This window comes from Eptesicus fuscus, chromosome 2 (assembly GCF_027574615.1).
Source record: "Eptesicus fuscus isolate TK198812 chromosome 2, DD_ASM_mEF_20220401, whole genome shotgun sequence".
Classification (NCBI taxonomy): domain Eukaryota; kingdom Metazoa; phylum Chordata; class Mammalia; order Chiroptera; family Vespertilionidae; genus Eptesicus; species Eptesicus fuscus.
In genome coordinates this window covers 21,667,828-21,679,211 of record NC_072474.1, presented here as the reverse complement: position 1 = coordinate 21,679,211, position 11,384 = coordinate 21,667,828, and positions in this window count along the sequence as shown.

The window sequence follows — 11,384 nt, the reverse complement described above, 5'->3', positions numbered from 1 at the left end:
AGTCAGTTTGGCTCAGTAGATAGAGCTTCGGCCTATGGACTGAAGGGTCCCGGGCTTGATTGTGGTCAAAGGCACATGCTGGGGTTATAGGCTCAATCCCCAGTAGGGGGGTGTGCAAGAGGCAGCGGATCAATGATTCTCTCTCATCATTGATGTTTCCTATCTCTCTCTCTCTCTCCCTCTCCCTTCCTCTCTGAAATCAAGAAATATTTTTTTTAAATGTTTCATACTCATCACCAAATAAAACCTTCTACTGCGGTCCTATTCTTTACAGGTCATGCACCTCTGTGAGAATGTCTCCACTCTGCCCCCCCATGATTTTCCATGAATAGGTATCCCTTTTGCTCTAAGGTTTCACAGGCCAAAATTCAATATGGCGGGAAGGCTGCTCTCTGAATACTCATTTATTGTTAGAGACTAAAAGCAGTCATGATTTGGTTACTACTGTGAACCTGATTGTTGACAATGACTGAAAACTGTTACTGCTTAAAACTTTCGGTGCCTAATATAAAAGAACTGCTCCCTCTTGTCCATTCAAATGAGAATGTCTTAACTAATAAGCATTAGTGATCATTGCTTAACTAATAAATTACAGTATAACCAATATATTCCCGTAGAACTGCGGTATCAGAGGAACATGAATATAACCTACTTCTTGATCCCATGTCTGCTCTCCAACATGGGTAGGCATGGTTGTACACAGACAGCATGGGGAAGCAAACTTCAAGCGTCTCACACAGGATGAGGCTTATGAGAGAGGTGCTATTTACCTGCTAAGTGCCTCCAATAACCAAAATTGTTGCTCTAATTAGCAACAGGGGACTGGATTTGAGTAATACTAGTAAAACCTAGGAGTCCCTTTACTTCAGTCTTTATAGAGAAGATAAAATGAGATTGCTTAAATATATTCTGTGAAATAAGAGCAACATATCTTTTAATTATCAGTCAATTTAGGCATGGATAAATGTATATATATTCATATATACTTATACATATACACATATACACACATGTGTGTATCTGTGTGTTTGTGAAAGTGTATTCACACAGAAAGAGGGACAGAGAGAACAATTTTGTCAGTCATATTTAATTCCTTTCACTACTAAATTGAAGAAAAAATTTAGCTGTTGATGAAATGTATTTTTCCAAATTTTTTTTTGTATGTCTATGTTTGTTTGGCTACTTCTCTTGTATAATTTAGCTTTTTGTACTCTTCCTATATAAACACCATCATTATATTACCTCATTGGCGTCTGTAGTATAAACCATGTCTATGTGATTTAAAAATTCAATATATATATAAAATTGAAATATTTCTGAGGCATAAATTTGAAGAACGCACTTACTTAGCTGGTGGATGAACTAAACCAACTGCTCAGCAACTACATATTCATGAGGTTTTCTTGTTCCTGATGCTTCATTTTAAGGGCAGTGATACTCCACATCATTTACAGCATGTAATGGAGTAAATTATGAGTTCCAGTTCATTTGTGTCTATACCTCCTGTTGCACTAATTGTTGAAGATTATTCAAATCTGAATCTACAAATCCTCAAGATAGTTTAGAATTCACCATAGAGTATCCCATATTGAGCAGATTCCCCATGAATTTGAATATCCTCTCCATGGGCAGCAGCCTTGAATTTCACTCTTATAACATGTGTGAAGCCCAGTAGAGTAAGGTAGACACAGGAGTGTATTTTGTAGCTGGAGATCATCTGCTATTCCCATATAAACCTAAGATCAGTGAAAGAGAGAACTCAGTTTATCTCCCTTTCCAATCCAGAAACCTTGCCTTCTGGGCTCAGGGCGACACTATGAGTAAATCCTACAAGAGTGTTTAGCAGCTGACGCACACCCCTTCTGCATTAGAGATCTTTGAAAAATGTACAATTGGTCATAAAACAGCTTCAAAAGAAGTAAAAATAAAATAGAAATAATAAAATCCCTGTCCTCCTGGCAGCTGATGTGATATTGCTGTTGACAGCCATTATATGAGTAATGTTTTCACGGACAAACGTTGAGGTGGGAAAACAGAAAGGAGGACTAGCAATGGAACTTTCCTTCTGCTCTTTGCCCCATAATAAAATATTGGCCCTGAGCTGGGTGGTTTACATGTCCTTAAAGCAGGGCCTGACACAGGCACAGATTCATAAAGAAGCTTCTATTGCAATTTTATTGATAATAATACTGAGGAAAGTGAGGCCCAGAGGAGTTAAATACATTGCCAAAGGTGAAGCCAGGACTGGAGACCAGCTCTGGGCATCTAGCCACTCTGTTCTGTGGATCCCTTCTCTTCCTTTTTCATTCCTTCATGGAAAGGCCAACACAAACCAGAGGGCAACTCTGCATGTTGACACAGCCTGGGGGAAGCACCATCCATCCTCACAGAACATGACCCGAAGCACGGAACCGGGAAAGTTTAGACCAAAAGAAAAAACTTTTAACATTCCCTGTACTGATTTTGTACTGATTTCCTAAAATACTAGACCTAGTATTTGGGTCAGACTCAATGTATATTTGATTCCTTCCATGCTGAGGCTTCCTTACCCTAAATTAATCACGTGACTTTTATTTTTACATAAATGAAAGTATTCCATTAGTGTCAACATTGCCAACTGATGGAATAACTGGGATATGATCCATTGCACTTGTGTTTTCATGTTTTTCTCATAAACACAGGTATTTCAGAGGAAATCACGCGTCTTGAGAATCATGCTGCTTCACTCCCTGATTCTGTTTCTCATTCATCTTTCATCTCCCTGGTTTAACTTTAGTGCACATGCTGTGAAAGATGCCATTTTTCTGTTCAAATCCTTTCAAAGATTCACTAAAACCTACAGGATTAAACTCAAACTCATTATCGTGGGCTAGCCTATTTGTGTCTCCAGACTAAAGGAAGTGTCTGTCTGTCCCACAGGTAGATTGAAGTCTCAACTCTCATGCATGGAGAAAACATCTTGCAGGTTCTTTATGACTGTTTTTTTAGCTTCTATCCGGAAGGTCTCCCTCACAGAAAAAGAGGAAATTAGAAAATAAAAGATTTTATCTAGAATAATGACTCTGTCCAATGACGTTTCAGAAGTAATTAGGACTTTCACTTTTTCTCTGAAGGCAAATCACACGTGGGCATATTCCTTTATTCCAACCTGATCCCATAGTGTTCAGTCTGGCCCCAAGTTGGTGAAACACATCAGCTCTAGATTTCTGGAAAAGTTTTAGTTCACTAAAGGAAAACCATCATAAACCAAACTTCTGGGAGAACAGGTTGTGTTGGCAATATTTAAAGACTAGGGCAAGCTACAAAATTCCAGGCCTGACTACATCAAGTCCTGTAGTGGAAACGGACCTGTTCATGCCTGGCCGAGTACACCCAGAATGGAAATGTCCTAATTCACTCATTTAAAATGCATAAACATATACCCTCTGTGACTTGGATTAGTGTTCTTAAATGTTCCTAATGATGCCTAGCAAACAGTAGGCACATAAGTGTTATTATTAGCAAGTGTAATAATTATAATATTGATAATATTTGGGGGGGGTATTTTCTCATGATAGTAACTTATTTAAACTTATCTTATTTAAACTGACAGCAACCCTATGAAATAAATACTACTATTACTTTAATTTTATAGGTTAGGAATTTGAGGCTGAATCATTCTATCTAATAAAAGAGTAATATGCAAATTAACCATCACTCCGATACACCCACAAGCCACACCCACAACCATGCCCACAAACCAATCAGGAGCAGGTATGCAAAGAGAGTATGCAAAGAGCGAGTGGCCACAGAGAGAGCAGGAGGGAGGCTTGGGTTTCCCTGGCGATGGAGGAAGCCAAGCTTCTGCAGCCCTGGCTGGCCCAGGCCTCTGCTTAAGGCTACAAAGTTTCAATTATAGAAGATAAATAAAACCCAACAGAAATGGCTGCCACCACGGAGCCAGCAGAAGGCTTGGCTTCGTTCCAGGCTACAAAGTTTCAATTGTAGAAGATAAATAAATCCCAGATACCAGGGCCTCCGCTTGGGTTGCCAGGGGCCATGGCCGTCCTGCAAACCACCACAGGCCCCTCGCCCAGGCTGCCCCATGCCCAAAGGGAACCCCCACCCTGATCCGGGACACCCTTCAGGGCAAACCAGCTGGCCCCCACCCATGCACCAGGCCTCTATCCTATCTAATCCTATCTAATAAAAGAGTAATATGCAGATTGACCATCACTCCAACACACAAGATGACTGCCCCAATGTGGTCAAAGATCCTGCCCCCATGTGGACACAAAATGGCCTCCACAAGATGGCCAGCAGGGGAGGGCAGTTGGGAGGGACTAAGCCTGCAAGGGAAGGCAGTTGTGGGCAATCAGGCCAGCAGGGGAGGGCAGTTGGGAGGGACCAGGCCTGCAAGGGAGGGCAGTTGGGGGGCGATCAAGCCTGCAGGGGAGGGCAGTTAGGGGTGACCAGGCCGGCAGAGGAAGGAAGTTGGGGGCAAACAGGCTGGCAGGGGAGCAGTTAGACATCAATCAGGCTGGCAGAGGAGTGGTTAGGGGGTGATCAGGCTGGGAGGCAGAAGTGGTTAGGGGCACTCAGGAAGGTAGGCAGGCGAGCAGTTGGGAGCCAGCAGTCCTGGATTGTGAGAGGGGTGTCTGACTGCCGGTTTAGGCCCGATCCCCGGATTGGGCCTAAACAGGCAGTTGGACATCCCTCGAGGGGTCCCAGATTGGAGAGGGTGCAGGCTGGGCTGAGGGACACCCTCTCCCCTCCCCCCGTGCACGAATTTCGTGCACCGGGCCTCTAGTATAGCTAATAAGTGCTGAAATCAGGAGTTGAAGTGTGATTATTTTCTCACTCTAGGACCTGTAGTCCTAGACATTTGTTCTGCTGGCTCTATCAATTAGAATTGCATTTAACCACAACTAATAGATTTTATTTAGCTGACTTGGTTAAACAGATAGTATTTTATTTTCTTTAGAACCAAAAGACCAGAGGCGAGTTATTTTTGGAAATATTCCTTCTAATCTCTTCATATTTATTTCATGAGTATTATCTCATGGTCACAATATGGCTGCCAAAGCTCCAGCCATAGAGTTTGCATTCTATTCCAGAAAAAAATATGGAAGCAAAGAAGGCAGCACCAGCAGACTGTCTTGCATTTCATTGATCACAACTGTGTAATATGACCACCCCAACAATTCAAAAGGAGATGGAAAAATGGGTGTTTTAGCTATTTCAGTCTTCAGAGCATAAACAAGTGATAGAGGAACATTTAAGCCTTTGAAACATAATAAACGTTAAGCAGAGTTTCCTTCCAGGAAAAACATGATCTAACAGAGAAGCATTAAGTCCTGCAAAATGGGGTTTTGGAGAGAGAAGCTGGTATAGGATTTTAAAAACCAAAATCAAAAGTTGCCTCAGTGTCCAAACTGGGCTTAGCCTTCAGTTGAGTTTCCAGAATTGTTGTGTCTTGAAGATACAGCTGAATCACAAGCTACACAGGGTCTCAAATTTACCATCAGACAGTTTTTCTGCTGCCTCTGGTCTATTTTATAGAAAGCATGTGTTCTGTTCCCTTGGTATGGGGTCCTGATTACTTGTCATTTTATAATCTCTTAAACCCTTCAGTCTCAGGATTAAGTAAATCCTCATTTACTAGTGGTGCAAATCAAAAGCTATTCTTCCAGTTTTCTCCTTCGGGGCAGCTGGTTCCTGAGGTTTGTAACACAGATATGGTAGAAGTTAGGTGTACAAGGATTTCAAACCAATTTCACATTATGATCCCTGAGGCAAGAAGATGAGGGCTTGACACATTGGAGTGGTGAGTCCTGCGGTGTTCCTAAAGCTGCCAATCACAAACTAAACTTAGTGAAGTCATTAGGAGAGCTTTGAAGAATGAAGAGGAACTGATACCATGCCTTAAAAATGGCTGTTACGAGAAAAAGGTCGAATTATAGTTGATTGAAAACACAGCTGCAACAAGTACCCTTAGAGCTATGATTTTTCATTTCAACCTACAAACTTTATATGTATTATTTTTCAAGTCTCTGCAACAGCCAAAAGCTAGTTAACCACGTGGTTTGACATGCATGTTTGTCAGTGTTGGGAGTATGAGTTAGGGAAATACAAGAAGCTCTTTTGATCTGTTAAGGAAAAACATAATTTAATGTGTGCTATTTTCAGTGCTTGTAAAATGGTATCTGGATCCCTTCAATATGTATCTGCTTCAAAGAAATGAAAATATTTACAGACTGAAAAGTAGCTAATAATAATGATCTCTGTGAATTGGAACTCTAGTCATGCTTTTTGGCAAATAGAAAAGTTAATTTTGCTCAAACATATCTGGTTTGATTAAAGTTCCCATAGTGATTAGAAATTTTAAAATTACACAAATACTGCAAAGTCCTTAATGTCAGTCTTAGTTATTAGAAAATTATTAAGATTGAAAAAATATTTGCACATGCTGTGTTGCTTGCTAATCCTGGCCTTGGCTGGTTCCTCATGCTGTATAAAAAAGCAGACAGAACTCGGGAGTAGATACTATTTTTAACAAAAATAAGAATAAAAATAAATGTATCCCAACATTATTGTTAACTATTATTGGTTGCTTAAGGAGAGACCAAAATAGCAAGGATTCTTTTTTGTTTCAGCCCCTTAGAGAACTATTTAAGGCTCCTTCAATTCTTTTTCTCTCAATAGTTGAGGAATGTAACAAAATCATTTAGGGAGCTCTACTTCCATATTTAAAAAAAAATTATGAATCACCATTATTCTCTCTTCTGAAAAAAAATCAAGAGAGTACCAGTAACATGGTCTAATTAATCAAACACAACTAATTAGGAAGAAAAGATTTTTAATGTCAACAAACCAGGAGAATAATTTAGTCCAATGGAGGTTAAAAAAATTCTGCTTTGACTGATTTGTTCACACTGAATTTACTGTTTATTGAATTGAATTCACTCAGTCCACTGGTATATAGCCTGCCTGAGTTGGAATTCCAGCTTTATCATTTATTATCTGTATAAACTTGGTTAATTGTCTAAATCTCAGGTTTCCTAACTGTTAATAATAGTAGTTGTCATTAATTGATTTTTACAATGTGTTGGGTACTATTTAAAGGGCATGAGTTAATTTAATTATTACTTGTAATAACTCTATAAAATTATAGTTACTATAATGGTAGAGCTATAATTATTAACATTCTGATTTCTCAGATGAGGAAACAGAGACCCAGAAAGATTAGGTAATTTATTTGGGGTGCCAGTGCTAGTCTGTGACAGAGCAGAGCTTTGAACCCAAGTAGGCTGCTCCTATGTCCTGGCTGCCGATGACTATGTTGGGTCCTCTGCCAATACGCTTCTCTAGGTTGTCAGGATTTCATGAGTAAATGTTGGTCAGGCTTATAGCCCAGTGTTTGACACATAGTAAGTATAACCATTACCTCTAACTGTTACCCACACAAAATTCCTGGGAATGATCCTGTCTCCACTATAAAAGAGTTTCCTAAGTGGTACATATTTGATGAATAATATATGCCTTAAGCTATTAGACATCTCCCAATTTTCCCCCAAAGATAGTTCCACATTTCTATCATTGATCCAAACTTGATTTTAAAAAATTGGCTGTGTATGATATATTTTTATATAAATTATATATATAAATATATATATATAAACAGTCTATCTATATATAAAAAAGCCAAGCGATTGGAATAACAGAACAACTGGACGACCGGTTGCTATGATGCGTACTGCAGAGGCCAACCAGCCCAATTGGCCCCGATTGACCCCCTACAACCTCCCGTGGCCCCTCCCCCTGGCCGGCCCCACCCCTGATCAACCCCCCCACCCCAATTGGGGCAGGGTGGCTCCTCCCCCTCCCCCCATCCCCAGCTGCCTGGCCTGATCGGTCCCCATTTGGGCGGGCCCGCTGGACCCCACCCATGCACAAATTCGTGCACCAGGCCTCTAATAAATATAAAAAATGTGTGAATAAGTATATATCCTATCTAATAAAGAGGGGATATGCAAATTGACTGTCACACCATCACAAAGATGGCGGCACCCATAGTCACAAGATGGTGGTGCCCAGTCCCCTCAACCCCGCCGGAGTCCCCCAGTCCTTTCAGCCCTTCCAGCAGGGGGGGTGTGGCAGCAGGTGCATGGTGCGGCCGGATCCACCCTCAGGCGAGTCTGGCCACTCCTTGTGCCTTCCACTGGAGTCCTACAGTCCTTTCAGCCCAGCCAGTGGGGGCGGCAGGCACATGGTGTGGCCGGACCTGCCCTCATCCTTCCAGCCGCCCAGGGATGGCCTGAGGCGCAGGCAAGCCTCAGGTAGCGACTTCCCAGCCGCCCAGAGCCACCCGAGGCTCAGGTAACCAGGGCCTGGCCGAGGCTTGCGCTGCCAGCAGTGGCAGCAGCAGAGGTGTGATAGGGGCGTCGCCTTCCCCTGATCGCTGGGTCACCTCCCGCCCCTGAGGGCTCCAGATTGTGAGAGGGGCAGACTGGGCTGAGGGACCCCCCCACCCAGTGCATGAATTTTCATGTACCAGGCCTCTAGTATATATATTTTATACATAAAAAATGAAACCAATACTCATGAACCTGCCACCCAGCTTAAGATTAAGAACAATACCAGTAACTTTGCACCCTCCCTTCATGTCCCTTTCTGATTGCACCCCTTCCCTGGACTCCTGTTGCTGTTTACAGAATGTGTTCCTCAGAACTGATATATAGAAATCATCCTGGACCATATCCTCACCACTCAAAGACGATTATTCCCAAATCATCTCATTTTTCTTTATTGAAAGTTCCCATTTCCTGTATTAGTTTCCCGTTGCCACTGTAACATATTACGATTAATGTACTGGCCTAAACTAACACAAATTTAATCTCTGACAGTTCTGAAATCAGTTTCACTGGGCTAAAGTTAAGGTGTCTGGAGGGGAGAATCCGTTTCTGTGCTCTTTTTCAGCTTCTTGTGGTCACTTGTATTCCTTGCTTTGTGGCCCCTTCATTCATCCTCAAAGCACATCTGCTTTCACCATCACACCATCTTCTCCTCTGAGTCCTCCTGTCTCATAAGGACCATGGTGATCAACATGGAGTCCAACCGGATAATACAGAATACTCTCCTCCACCTCAAGATCCTTAACTTAATCACATCTGTAAAGTCCCTTTTGCCATGTAAGGGATTAGAAGGTGGACATATCTGGGGGGCCATTATTCAGCTTACCCTACTCTCATCCTTTTATTTATTTATTTTAATTACCACTAGAGTGCTAAGCCAGACCATTATCTTATACTCCCAATACATTGTGATGACCACCTAACTGGCCTCCTGTTCAGAGGTGAGGTAAAGGTGGAGTGGAGAAGTATACAGTTCCTGTAGGTACTTGTGGGTGCGCCAAAAGATGCCAGGGAAGGTTTCTATTCCAATTTTGAACTGAGTTACTAACTTTATATTTGTTGTGCATGGAATGTATAAAAGTGTTCTCAAGATTTGATTATGTATTTACTCATTCCTAGGCAAATATCAACACCAAACAGGAGAGGGGGCTCAAATGTATCCAGAATGCCTCTGTATGACATTTATCCTTACAGTATCAGTGTTCTTGCTCCAACTTGCTCCTGTATTATCAATCCTATACTGCAATGCCAATTCCACCCTTTTGAAATACAGGACACTGGCTTATATAAAAAATAATTTAAGAGAACAAAATAGACAATGGTTTCTAATTGCCTACTGTCATGATTTTAAAACTTCTTCAAGTTGTAGAGTAACAGGAAGTCATGGTGCTTTAGCAATGTCATAAATGTGGAGAGAAAAAGGACTTTGGCCACCAATAAACCTGGGGTTAAATTCTGATGCTCCACTTAGTAGCTATGTACCCTTAGGCAGAATGCATGCCCTCTCTGAGCCTTTGTCCCCTAATCTGCAACATTTATTGAGAGAATAAAATGAGACATTGCATGTAAAGTATTTAGCACAGCACCTGGCACTTGGTAGCAGCTCAAAAATCTGAATTCCTTTCTTCCACCATAGTGAAATATGGTGTTCTTTACAGAAAACCATGAAATATTAATCATTTAAACTAGAATATTTGTAGCCATCACAATGACTGTGTATTATACAATATAAACTATAAGGACAAGTTCTCAAGAAAGAAAAGCTGTTACACTAAACCCAGTGAGCTAATTCTACATTTGGGAGTAAAAATTTCTTAATTTTCTTTTCATATATTGATATTGACAAACATCTGCTAGCAAATGAGCAGTAGTGGTGGGTGCCAAATGTTTAAAAATATGTATATTGGGTAGAAAATTTGCAAAAAAAAATGGTTTATTGAAAAAGTCTGACTTTATTTTAATCTCAAAATATAACCAGAGAATCAATGGGTCCGTGTACCGGTCACTACTCGAGCCAATTAAGCAGAGACAGGGTTGAATCATATATGAGCCTTTATTCCAATACTGCCAGCAGCACAGGAGAGCAGCAGGCCATCCACAAAAATCTGCTCTGCCCCCCACCATAAGCCAGCTGCTTAAATTGGGTAGAAGGGCAAAGATTACAAGGGGAAGTAGGCAAGGATATGCCAAATGGGCTATTTACAAGTAATGAGCCCTAGAGATCTTCCAAGGGCTATTGATATGCAAAAGGCTGAGGTCTTCAAAGGGTTTAGTGATATGTAAAAGGGCTGGGGTCTTCAAAGGGCTGTGGATTCTGGTTTCTGCAGCTAAATTGTTAATCTTTCCATGATAATAGGCAGCTCCAAATGGGGAGGATGGAGAGCATTTCCAGGTGAGCTCCCGGGTCCTGTGTGTAACTGCCAGCCAGGGTAGAATGTGCCTTCTTTAATAAGAACAAAACAATCATGGTTAACAGAGCATGATTAATATTTCTTATAATTCTAGCTGGTTCTCCCAACATTCTACTTCTGTCCCTATAAAAAACATCTCAGTACAAGTAACAAAATAAAATTACTCCATGAACGTGTGGTCTGAAGAGCCTACTAGATAAAAGCCACATTGCTTGTCCTGACCTTCAAAACACCCTCAGTTTGGTTCCAACTTGTTTTTTTCAGTTTTCTCCCTGGAAAGTCTCAGCATTATTCATATTAACTTGCGGGCTCAGCCAGATCGCCTTTCTGCCTATCATTCTGCCTGTTTCTTCCTTGTTTCCACATCAAGGTGACAAACTCAAATGCCACAGCTCCAGGCCCTGAGGAAATGCAGACTCAGAGAGACTGGGTCTTAGAATTTTTAAAAAGAAACAGGAACTCTGGAATTTGGTGTAAAATTTCCCAATTTTAAAACAGTAGGATGATTACCAGAGGGAAAGGGGGTGGAGGGAGGCAAAAAAGGGGGGAGGGAGGGGACGTGTCAGTGGTGATGCAAGGA